This window comes from Nothobranchius furzeri, chromosome 7 (assembly GCF_043380555.1).
Source record: "Nothobranchius furzeri strain GRZ-AD chromosome 7, NfurGRZ-RIMD1, whole genome shotgun sequence".
NCBI classification, from domain to species: Eukaryota; Metazoa; Chordata; class Actinopteri; order Cyprinodontiformes; family Nothobranchiidae; genus Nothobranchius; species Nothobranchius furzeri.
The window spans coordinates 61382879-61396601 of record NC_091747.1 but is presented as its reverse complement, the minus strand read 5'-3'; positions in this window follow the sequence as shown (position 1 = coordinate 61396601).

Genomic DNA, 13723 nt, shown 5'->3' with positions numbered 1-13723 from the left:
GTGGTTGTAGAGGTTTCCGAGCTTTTATTTCATGTAGTACCTAAAAATAAAACTCTGGTAGTTTAATTAGCAACACAATGTTGCTAAAATACACAGATGAGCTAAAATCTGGATCAAAAATCTGCTTAATACTTCCATTCTGTGATTATGACAGGAAAACATGACACACTATTTAAAGTCTATGAAAAGGCAGATCCCATTTCTGGTGTGCAACACCATTTTTATACCAACTACTTCATAAACGCAGCTCTCTTCTGAGAGTTTTTGTATTTAAAAGTGGAAAGTCTTGTGCTGACCTGTGAAAATACAACAGATTTCTGTTTTATAGTTGTATTGTTGCCACTTGGGCAAGGTCTTGGTGTTTTGGTTAGCCATGCTGGTGTCTTTGGTTCCTGTTCTCTACAATTTAGAGGAGGATCAGAAGGATTTGTAGGAACTGAGATTTAAACTAAATATTTATGAATCCAAAAACCTGGACCTGCATTGGTTCTTTTTCATGCCTGACTGACCTTAGCTACACATGACTGACCTGAGGCTTTGAGATGAACACAAAAGACACCACCACTCCCCCAGAGCTGCCCATTGTTACCAGTTATGTTCATGTCTTATTAGGATGGGCTGGGTATCATGTGGAGGGTGTTAGGTTTAGTCTTTGGAGGATGTTGTTTCTGTTTCTCCCTTGTCCTGCCTCCAACATGCCTCCATCTAAATAGGATAGATTATCCAGAGTTATCTCTGTAGTTATGCTGCTATAGGCTTAGACTGCTGGTCGACAGGTTTGAGGGCAAAGGTTGACTAAATATGTATTTTCTCCACAGGATGGCTGGGCTCTGTTTTACAGATGGGTCAGGCGTTCTGAGTAGAGTTGAGAGGAATCAGCTGATGTTGTGATGAGTTTAGCTCCATAACTGTTTTCACGCCACTCCGAACTTAATCAAACAAACAGGCTCACCTGTATTTGTTCCATTGTTTCAACCTGTGATCCCCAGGATGTCTGCAGCCACAGCTCTGATGTCAGATCATCTAGGTCTTTGGTGAAGCCCTCATCTTGTTCCAGTCATCAAGTCAAGTAAGTCAAGGCAAGTAGAAGTCATGTCCAATCAGCAACCAACCAACCAACCAACCATCCAACCAAAGAGGTGACCAAAGTGCTCCACACTAAAATAAAATGAACTAAATAGCAGTAAAATGAATAAAAAATCATGAAACTGATAAAAGTAATTGAAATGATAGATGACCCACACTTGTACAGCACCTTTCAGAGTCAGATAACTCCAAAGAGCTTTATTACTGGTACCCGCTCTACAACGGCTCTTCTCCGGTGCGGAGACCTGAGCTGCGCAAACAAGCATGCGCGGGATTTTTGAGATCTTGCGATACAGTCCGAGCAATAAACGCAGAAGTTGGATCCAAACACCTGTTGTGTGGGAGAAGCATCGGCATGAACTGTTTAATCTGCCCATCATTTGTGTTGAGAGATCAGCAGTGTTTGGATCAACAAAGTGTGACTACTTTGATAGTGGAAACTGTATTTATGGCTTATTTTTGTGCATTTAAACTTCAGCCGCCATTGATAGTTGTTAAAAGTTGTTAAACCTGTGCATATGACACAAAACACGCTTTTTGTTTATCGATTTATTGTGAAAAACGGAAGTTGTGCTTGCTCCTTTTCCTGTTGGGCAGTTGTGATTCCTGTCCATTGACTGCGGAGGTGCTCCGGCGTCCGGCAAAAATAGGATCGATTCTATTTTTGCCGGACGCCGGAAAAGAGGGCGGCGCTCTGCGCCGCACGGCCGCAGTGGTAGAATTGCTCTGATTGACTACAACGGGACCAATTTTGCTGCGGAGTTCGTGCCGGAGCGGAGCGGAGGTAGTGGAATTTGGGGTGTTACACAACAGTGCATCATTCATCCATTCTTACACACATTCACACCCTGATGATGAGCTACAGGGTAGCAACAGTTGTCCAGGGGCACACTGACAGAGGTGAGGCTCCCTAGCACAGGTGCCGCTGGTCCCTTTGACTGCCACCAGCAGGTACGGAGGGGGGCTCGACACACGGGAGGCGACATCGCCTCTCCTCCATTCCGTTTCAATGAGACATGCGCGACAAAGCGATAATCGCGGGTCTCTCTCCTACCAAGCAAAACGCGAAAAACATGCGTTGTGAAAGTTTGCACTCATGCAAGTGTCGTGCACGGATGACCCAGCGACGCGATCCCAGAAAGTTGAAACATTTTCAACTTTTCATCGCTGTCGCTCGGACGAGGACCAATCATCGGAGGTTTCATTCACTGACCAATGAGCGGACAGGATGCTCCGCACATCTCTGAGCAAAAATGGAGGAGAAGTTGATTATTATTATGTTTCATAGTAAAATCAGAAGTAAGATTTCACATAACTCTAACAGCACCTTGTGAAACATCATATCTCCCGCTTTATTAACTCTGAACCGCTTAAATAACCTTAATTCCCTCCAACCTGACACAGCCAATCAAAACAACGGAAGATTCGATTTCGCCATGGAACAGAACGCGTAGACGGCTTTGCGGCTGGCCACTGCCGCGGATTGCCTCCCGTGTGACAGGTAATAAAAGCGACAGCGACAAATTTCGATGATCGAGGTCGTTTGTCACCTCCCATGTGTCGAGCCCATTAGTTGTCTTGCCCAAGGACACAACAGCAGAATTATCTGCCGGGAGCCGAGATTGAACCTGCAACCTTCCAATTACTGGATAACCTGCTCTACCTCTGCTGCCGCAAGCCAGAGCAAACACAGTCAGGTATGCTGTTTTCATTCAATTCATGTCATTCAAGCCTAGTCTTGCCAAGTCAAATCAGTCTGAAGCCACGCCACACCACGCCAGTCCACTCCTGTCTTCTTCATACTATACACTTTTATTTTATCCTCCATTCTGTGTGTTGGCTGAATTCTTAGATCCAGTTTCTCTGACCGTACCATTGTGGTTCAGGCATGTGGTCATGATGCCACTATGACACCTCCTTGTGGAGGTGATTTAATAATCTCTCTCCAGAAGAAGATCCCAAGGCTGACCCAGTACTCTCTGGTAGGATCATATCTCCAGGCTGGCCTGGTAAGACCTTCAGGAAATGGCCAGGCTAAGGGCACTGTAGTTTCCCGTCTTCTGCCTCTGCTGCCCCAGATTCCATGAAACATTAACCTTTTCTTCTTTCTTGGAAGACTTTATGCTTTATTTTTATGATTCCATAAGTCAAAGGGGAAAATAAATCATTTTGTACCAAGACATTACGAGAATCATATGGTTCACTTATGCAATGAATAAGAGAAAATCAATAGACTAAAGATAAATGTTCATGATGTCTAACTGATAACATATAAAAGGTATAGTTTTCCATTGACCCAATTCATAATGGCACCTTGGACAGACATCACAAGGCCGTGCTTCAAACAGTCGAGGCTGTTTGACCGAAATAATCAAATCATCTTTTTATAGCCCTTAATGGAACCATATTGGATTTCTATTGGTTTTTCTGTCTGGAAAACGTACATCCGATTAACACATGTAAGCCATGATTCCTTAAGGAATGATTAGGTTGCAGAGTATATTTGATTTATTCATCAGTATATTCATCTGCAGCTTATATATAATATTTTTCTGCCCTTTTCTAAGTCTGTGCACTTAAATATATTAAATTACTGTCGACTGGCACGTAATTATGTTTGCGTGTCCCAAAGGTTCACATTGAATTATTCAAAAGAGCTCTCTTGTTCTTTGAATCTGGACCTTATTACAACATAATCTAAACTTAAACAAAGATTTAACACACCTTGGGGGGTTCACATTGGATTTAATAGCAACGCATGGTTGCCCCCTGAGTTTGCTGCCATGTAGTTAATTGTTTTATGCGTTCCCTAATTTTGCTGAAAATGTAATTAGTGAATTATAGTTTTAGGTGCATGAAGTGCCTAAAAGAGACTATTTGTTCACCTGAGTGCTAAATAATTACACCTCTTGCCCAAATTGGGCCTTTATTAATGTCAACAGTTAAAGAGATGTCTGTGGTCAAATATATTGTTAAACATCTGCTTTGGTTTAATGAGTTTTTATTGCTGTGATCTGCAACGTTTTGGATTTTTGCCTGACATCAACTGAAAGCCAGAAACGTTGTGAATGTAAATCCAAAAAGCAGGAAATGGAAAATAAAGTCCGTGGGAGAGCAGAGGGCTTCTCTGGTGTATTTCAGAACTTTTCATGTTTATTCTCTTCCTGCTTTGGTCTCCAATTTTGCAGCACATGCTAAAGTACATTTCACTCAAACTTGAGAACAAGCTGAACTCTGACTTGAGCTAATAAAAAAATGAAAGAAAACTTCAAATGCTGCATTTTTCAAAATGATTTTGGATGAAAAAAGGAAATGACACGTCAGGAGAGGAAGGTATAGAAAAGGCGTGCTACAATCATGGTACTAAAATAAACCGTGGAATTGACTTTTTCATTTATTAACCAGTTCTGTAACTTTACATAATGAGCTTTATACATTTTATATATTACTGTTAATTCGGTATAAATGTTCTAAGTTTGATTAACATGAGGATGTTTGATAATCTACAAATGAATAGCTAATATCAAAAATATGTGGGAGAACAAAGTAGACAAAGAAATGGGTTGTCAGCAGATGAGATACACTCACTTATCTCAGGATAAAATGATACTCACTTGCTGAAGTGATTCTCTGACACCTTTTGCAGACCTAAAACTAGACTGGTTTTCAGAACAGCACAAGTATTAATCGCCACATTTTGTGCCTCAGTTTATATGAGGGATGTTTGCATAAACACCAGATCTGGACACGTGATCTAATAAAATGCAACGCATTATAAAGTCCCTTTTTACCTAAACAAGAAACAAATTCCTCAGAATCCGTGAAGAAGACCAGAATGTTTGCGACAGATTGATTGTCTGGAGAAGAAAAGCTGAGTTATCCCATCAGTCCTATTTCCTACCAGTGAAATAACCAAAGGACATGTATGTGTTGGTTGCTTCTTAGTCAGGGGAGTGGCCTACTGACAGGTTAGCCTCAGAAGAGAACGGTACCTAAACATCCTCCCTGGGGAACTCCAACCAATGTCTTTACTGGCATGATAAAGCACTGCATCCTGAGTTTGAGGGGGTAAGAAGCAAAACATCCCAAATAATAAAAAAAGTGAAGGTCCAACACTGCAAATGTATGAGTAACTAAAAAAAATGGACACATAGCCAGTCCATCACTTGGGCAAACAATCAGACAGAAAGCCATTTACACACTCAGTGATGACTTAGAGTAACAGTTTAACCTAACAAGTATGTTTCTGGTCTGTGGGAGACACCGGAGAACCCAGAGAGAACCCTTGCCTGCACGAGGAGAACACACAGCGTGCCGCCTTCTTCCTGAAAGGCAGCGATACCAACTCTACCAGCATGCAGTCTGCAGAACACCCTGTGAAGACAAACAGCTGTAAATCATGTGTGTGTGTTATTTTAGAAGTGTGCATATTTACCTAATTTCCACTCAGTTCTACAAACTAAACATAATAACACTTTACTAATCCAGTTTTCAAAATGCTCACTGCCGTTAACATCTCATTTTAAAGTGTGAAAGAGAAAGGGGAAATAGATTTGAAGAAGTTAACACTTCTGATTATCTTTAAATATAATTGCTTTCCTCTCCTCATTATAATGTGAAGGTGCTCTGGAGAGTAATCTCACTGAGAGAGTGAATAACCTCCCATCCAGCCACGAGTGTCACTCATCAAAGGTCGAGGCTCTAAGCTAATTCCTGTGTAATGATAACCTGAGTCGTGTGCACAGGCATGCTCATTTGCATTGGTCGCCATTCGTCACATTTCTGTTCATGTTGTTGAGTCTAGTATTCTACGTGGTGCACCATTACAGCTGATGTAAAGGTGGAAAACTCGTACAGAAAGTCTCAGTTCGACACAGCAGGTTTTTCTGGCTCCGAACGAGTCCTCCGAGGCCGACGCGCGACGCAAAGCACAACCGGTCTGTGTACACTCAAGGCAATAAGGCTGTGTGGGCTAAACATTTTTGTCATTTCTGACCATTTGATAAATGGAAATGCCCTCCATAAAACTGATTTATAAAGCTGCTGAAAGAAAAACAACAAGTAAAGCCCTTTTTTCTCACAATGAGAGTGACATAATCGTAATTTAAAATAAACCTTTTTTTTTCCTTTTGTACCAAATAAATAGATGTTTGAAATGAGTCCTTCAATCTGTGCCTCGCTTTCCATCCTTCAAACAGGCCTTTAATGATATAAAGCATAAAATCTGCTTGGAAAATGAAGTTACATGAGGCAACAAAAAGAAAGAAAATGCAAGAATGTCAGTTATTTGCTCAGACACTAAGGACTGGTGTGCTTTTATCTGATGGTTTGGAACAAAGGGGGTTTGCAGGGAACACTGCGGTTGCACCAGTTTTCCTAGTTTTAAAATTAGTCGGGAAAAGTCTCAAGGTGTTTTTCTCCTTACCTATTCATCAGGAAAACAGGTCACTGATCCATCAAGATGGCTGACTTTTTGTTTTCTATTTTTTAGACGAAAGGTGAAATGTCGAGATGTTAGTTAAAATACAATTTTAGACTAAGCTCAAGATGAGGAAGTGAACCTATCGCTGTGTTTACATCATTGCTCACCACTGAAACAATGTACAGTGAACTGTACAAATATCGGGCTGAACTTTGGGGATAATACGGAGCTACTACGACACCTTTAACTCTTTATTCAGCTCAAAACTATTCCCAGAAAGTCTTCGATGGATGGACACCAGGTGTGAAGCGTCTTTAACCCTTTCCAGTGCACAAACATTCATTCCTTCACAATAAGAGTGTCAAACATGTACCTGAAACCCTTTTCTATTAGAAGTTAGAGCTGCTTCCCTAGAAAGTATTTTTACAGCCTCTGTGCAGCTCCAGACAGAAGTTATAGTGTATGAGCTAAAATAATTCCTAATTTATAAAAATGCATTATCGGTATTTTTGAATTTTGATTTCCATTCTTTTTTCAAGTTGTCACGTTGAGAGCAAGGAGGAGGTTGTTAGGACCCAAGATGCAGATATCCCAGATGACACGAGACAGGAGTGTTTAAAAATAAAAATCATTTTATTCAGGAAAGCAAAAAATAGTCCAAAAAAGGCAGGAAGCCAAAAACCAGAGTCCTGATACTCAGGAGAACAAAAGTTCACACAGAGCACAAACCTAGAAGCGAGGACAAAAGCTCACACAGAGCACAAACCTAGAAGCGAGGACAAAAGCTCACACAGAACACAAGCAACGCTCACACAAAACAACAATGGACCGACACCAAACAGAGACAAGACAGGGCTTAAATACACAGGGAGAACATTTAAGGAAACAGGAAGCAGGTGTGTGGAGTGAGGGCTGGAGGGAAGGCAGGTGACACCAATTATCTAAATGGGGGAAACAGAACCAATGGAGGGCAGTTAACCTTAAACCTAAAACTAAACCTAAAACTGAGGGAAGGACTCACACAAACACATACACACAACCACTGAGCATGGGAATGGCACAGGACCTGGGAGGAATTGACTTTACAACATGACACCTAACTGAAACTTAGACCAAGGACACATGAGGGCGCTAAGAGACACAAAGGGGAATCTAGAGAGGGATGGAGGACACCAGGAGGCACATGGAGAAAGGGGCAGATGCAGACCATGACACAAGTGTAAAATAACCTTATTTTAATCAATTCCACTTTGATCTTTTAAGTATGATTTTGACTGTTGTATCAATATTTTGACTTTTTTTAATTGTGATTTTATTACAGTTGACTTTAATATCGAAACTGTGTGGGAAAACAGATTTATCTTCTTTTTCTTTTGAGTAACCTTCTACACACACCACTGTGGACTCATGAATAAGTAGGTTTTATATTCAAATTTGTAAAGCCCATTTACTTTTTCTATCGACTGAACGACGGTACTGCATCTTCTACACGTGTGTCTCTTTTTGTCACCGTTAGCGCCTCCTTTCTATCGCTTTTACAACAAAAGGAACTAACTGTCAGCCGCTTTTCTTTCTTTCTTCTGAACTCTCTCACTAACTCATTTTTTAATAACAAAGTTCTGGAGGGGATCTTTTTATCTCCACACTGTAATGAAATGAATGCATTTTCTAAAATAACTCGCCCAGGCTGTGCATCATTATGATGAACTGTGCTAACACAGCAAGCAACATATTACCACCAAATTGCCCCTGAGAATCAGCTTTTCTGTAATATATCCTAAAACAAAAAGAAAGACAGAAAAAACCAAAACAACAGCATGTAACACAGGCTTTTCCTCCCGAGTATAAACACCCCAGAGCCAGGAACGCATCTGGTGGAGAAGTTACAACCATCCAGCAGCTACTGTCAGTTCAGGTCCCGGTGGACCGTGTAGACACCAGTGAAAGACATTCATACCTTTAAAACACCTGGGTTCCCCCTGCCCTTAATCGCAGATGCACCATTATAACACTCTTTTCTGTTTTAAGGTGGGATGGAGGGGGTGACCCACTGAGCAAACCCAGCATTTCTGGAAACTAAAAGCAGTAGATTCTTATGTTTTATGGTATTAGTTAATATGTTGGACTCTTAAAAATAAATCAGGGCCAGAATTAGTGTATCTGACCTAAAAGAAAAGTTAAATCTTCTCACGTTGAGCCTGTGAGTGGAAAAGTTAGGTCGGGGATGTGTTTTTTTCTTTATGCTTTTGTATAAAGATTCCCCAGTCCACATCTGTCCTTTACTTAGGGTTCAGACTTTTGAGTTACTGAAGAAAAGCTTTAGATCGGAACAATCCGACCCAAAGTTCTCAGGATCTTCTTCCTCAACACATTATCACACACGAAGCATTGAAAAATGACGGTGGGTGACCAAACGCCTGTTTCGGCTTCAGGTGTGAGAATGCGTTGGCTTCCTCAGTAAAAGAAGTGATGGTGGATTAGAGGAGGTCTTCAAGTACTCCGCCCTGCGACCCAGGACATCTCGAGTCGAGTTCAACAGCACTCCGTCCGCACCATAAACAGTGTTGGTGGGGTACCACTTCCCCTTCCTGAGATACCAGATGATGAACCAGAAACTCCTCGAAGCTGTGTGGAAGTCCTTTTAGCCTCTTTTATAAGACAGACCATCGCGTCATTACAGAGTGATAAATCCGAACTTGTGGTTCTCGTAAATGCGGCAAGGAGCAAAGGTGATAAAACTCGATTCTGATGTGCTTAGCCTCGTAGTGATACTGCCGCATGAGCCCCACACCTCTGATGGCTAAACGCGTGTCAGCCTCACTAATCCCTTTGGAGCGACTGTGGGAGCCCCCCCCCCCCCCCCCCCCCGCAAAAGAGGGTGGTCGCGTTAGTGACGTACACTGCGTGCCGAGTGTCGGCCGGAAGGGATATAAACACAGATAAACATGGCCGCTCACTAGTATCTTTCAACCACCTACAACAAGGCAAACTGGGCGGACGCGGAGACCATGGAGCTTTTGGCCGTGCGAGCGGACGAACAGATTAGTCGCCTTTTTACGGGGATGGTGAGAGACAGCCAGCTGTTCGACAGAGTGGTGAAAACACTGGCTGAGCGGGGCGTCAAGCGGGACAAAAAGCAGGTCACATCAAAGCTAAAGGTCCTGAGAAAGAAATTTCATCAGTCTGAATGCACGACCCTGTACGTCACATGCGGGGGGGGGGGGGGGGGGGCACCCAGAGATAGACAAAGAGCTTTGGGATAAGTTAGGGAGGAGAGGAGGAAAAAAGCGTCTGAGATGGCGCCGGGTCACAACGACTGATGAAAGTCGTTGCGTCTCACAATTCAATAACTCTGAAGGAGTTTTCGTCAGCTTGTGCTGCTGATGGCGTTTCTGTTGAAGCAATTCTGTCGGCGTGACAAAAAAACTTTAGTAGAGGTTTTGAACGGCCGACTCGATCCTCTGGACTCTCGTTGCCACGGAGAGAATTTGGTGAGCTCAAGAAATGAACTCGAACTGATCAGTTAGGTTTTAAGAGACGGCCGGTAATCTTATTCTAACGAATTAGATTTTGACATGTAGATTTAACGTACCTCGGAACACGCCCTCTCAGAGACAGAAAGTTCTGGGTTGTCATGTGACAAAAGGTTATGTGAGTGCAAGGTTACCATTTAACATGGAGACTATGTGTGAGGATGCAAATAATACTCTTGTCATGATTAAACATGACTGATTATCATAAATAATTATTAACCACAGAACAATAATTAATTTAAGTAATTAAATACATTTATAATGAACCTTTGGTGATTTAACAGTAAAAAGAGTTTATTATAAATGATTTTTATGGAACGTGATAAAATCCTTGTCTTGCTGTGGAGGCAAAGGAAGTCAAGATATGGTAAGGCAGTTCAGATTAAAGATAGTGTACAGCAGACGTCGCGTCTCCTGTAACGGATAGTCTGTAGATAGAAGTACAGCCAGGACAGCTTGACCCAGCTGTGGAAGTGTGACCTTAGGGTCACAAATGAGGCCATTCATGTCGCTACACATGGTGACCCTAAATGAGCCACTGACATCAGCTTTAACGTGTGTTTATACAATTTCCACATCAGAATGTGTCCATTTAGTCCCCGCTGTTTATCATGCCCAGATTATCTTGGTGATGTAGGAAAAATGGCTAAATGAATCAGCTGTTGCTCAGCACTCATCAACATTTCTTGACATTATTTCCTGTTTGCCTTTTTGTAATTTTTTGCTCTTCTGGAAAAATGTGCATCAACAACCCTAAACCAAACAGGAGCAGCTTGAGGTGGGAGAAAGACCCTTTCCCCCCATTGCTACCCAGCAAGCTCCTATAAGGAAGAACCGATGGGAAGAACGCACCACAGCAGACATCCAGAGTTGTCAGAGAAAGCCCTTACTTGAGAACACTGCTGTTCGATACGTCGTGATTTGATTTGTTGGAGTATAGCAAGTTTCAAAGAGAAATGCAGCGAGAGAAAAGACGACTGGCAGCCTGAAGTGGAGAGATGTGATACCCCCTTCATAATGGGGGAGGAAGGATCGACAGTTACTGTGTCACCACTTGTCAGAAAGAGGAGTGGAGGTATGCTGTGAAGCAGGAGTTGTTCTAAGAGTAGTTTTATAAGCTGTCCTATGCTAACTGCCAGAGAAAGTTTATTAAAGGACGTAGACTGAAGCAGATGAGGAGAAAAACAGCTGCAGCGGGGTGTCGGAACACAATTAACCATCTCATTCTGATTTTAAACTGCACAGAAGACCACTGGCTCCAGTTCTACGAGCTCTATTTGGGAACTTTTGTCACAATAATGCATGATCCACGTGGATGTTTTGCACCCAATTAGGGAGTTAGGCTAATTAACGTTGTCTCCATGTTCTGAAAAAGTGAAGGGTGTCAGTAAACAGGCTGCTGTTTGCATAGATCCAGCACAGGCAACAACGGGGATAATGGAGATGAGGTTATTGGACTTCTAAGTTGAAAACAACATTGCTTTATGTTTGCAGGATGTGTGAACAGCCGCTCAGTGAAGCGCCTCGTGATTTTTATCTTGGGAGGCGTTATTTAAAGGATTGCTTTCTTTCATTAGTTAATATCAATTATAAAGAGGAGAAAATAGTATTTCTTTAATTTCAGAAGCTAAAGATGTAAAAACAAGCCGTGTATCTGGTGCACGCCTGTAGATGTGTGTCAGCAGGTGGAAAAAGTCCTTGTAAGAACATTTGTATTGTGTGCGAGTTCACTGAGCACAGCCAGAGTGTGGATAGAAAGACTCATCTGCTTCCACAAGTCCAGACCTGCTGTCCATTGTTCACTAACTCCTACACGGCTCCTCGGACGCCCAGCACTCGCCTGCTGGTGAGGACTTTTAGTTCAGCTGCACCTCCGTTTTTCATGTGCAAACAGGTCGTGACGTTATTATTGGCTGCAGCCAGAAGGTGACAAGTGGGAGATAATGTTTTTGTGTTTGAGTGATAGTTATCAAATCATCTTGTGAACCACTGAATAGATTCTATCGAAGTGTTCAAACTTTTCTGATTAACTTTGGGACTGAATCGGATTCCAGGTGACTGTTCATTTGCTACCGGTTAGCGTTAGCAAACAAACTAAAACGGATTTACGCACACTCCTCACTTCTAATTGGCTATCAGAACGCTTTCAGTCATGTTGCAAAGTCACTGTCATCGAGATACTCTCCGCTATCTCTCCTCACTCCTTCCTGTAGGTGGGCACGAGCCAAGATGGGCGTGGCCATAAATGCAAATTCACAGTGTGACATAGATATGTTGGGATTTTCAAATCCTAGCATTTCACGTCTATTTCCTATCAGAAGCTAACACAGGAGATGGATGTAGGAGACTATTTTCCTGTTCAGCCTGCATGAAAAACCGATTGACTCAGAAATTATCATTAAAAAATGTTTTTTGTCAGGCAACAACTTATAGGTGGATGGTATAGGGGGCAGATGAACGAGGAAGTGGACAACTAAGGAAAGCTATGGATATCTGGCATTCAGCCAATGTCCAGATTCCCAGTACAATCTGAAACGTTCCCCGTGTGCTCCGACAATCTTATCTGTAGTTCTCTTTTTGTTTAACACGAACATTAGCAGTACCTAAGGCTAGCATTAGCAGTAGCTTGGGCCATTGTTGTTCTGCAGATAGCATTACCGCAACAATTAATAAACTGGCCATGCTGAAATGGCAAAATATTGTCTGTCTAGACTGATGTGTTATTGCAGCTTTTCTCAGTATAAAAAAAAACTGTCGCTCCTTCACATTTAGAACATTGATTTGTGCTTAGGAAAGCATTTCGGAGATGGCGCAGGCTTTTTGTATGCTACATGAGACACCCAAACCTGCCTTCAACTGAGGCAGTTAGGGTTAACACGCCATTAGACTCTGGCCTTAGAGCCTGAGGGCTACTCTGCCATCAGCTGGTTGACCTTTGGTGACCCACCTGCCCTGATTCACCTTAAGTTATTTTGGGAAAAGCCACCACTGCACTTGAATCAATGTAAGAATCTGTTTGGTCATTGGGAATTTTTGCTCTGTGTGTACTTTAAATCTGTCCAAATAGCTTGATGGCATCAACATTTGGAGTCATCTCTATTCAAAATGGCCACCAAAACCAATCAATGTTACCAAACACAGAAATATTCTAACTCAGTCGGACATATATGCCAGCCCACGGTTTCAGAACACAGTGGCTGAGAGTTGTTCACGGACTCCGAGTGAGATCAGGTTGTGCATAATGTTGTTTTCAAGATTTGACCGAAACGGGAAATCATTCCTCAACACAAGATGATCTGGCGTGAAAGGCAGTGGGTGTGCTTTCATTCTAGGACTGTTAAGCCTTTAACTGTAAAAATAGTAATCTAGACAACGTTTTTGCTCAAAGACGTTTACTTCTAAAGGGTTCAAAAGCTGCTCAGCACTGCCGGTTCCCAATCAAGTGCAGTGAATAATCTCTCCCATCACACTGGGGAACGTAGCCGCTCCAGTTTAGTTTCAGCATCAGACGACTGAAGCCACGAGCTTGATTTCTACTCGTTTCTTCATCTTTATTTTCCATCCTGTATTAAGCAGACCCCCCCCCCCCCCCCATCCTGAATCAGATTTCAATCAGGTTATTTCATAAGGCGTACACTTCACTGTGTTTGTAACGATTTCAAAATGACACGACTGGTTTCAT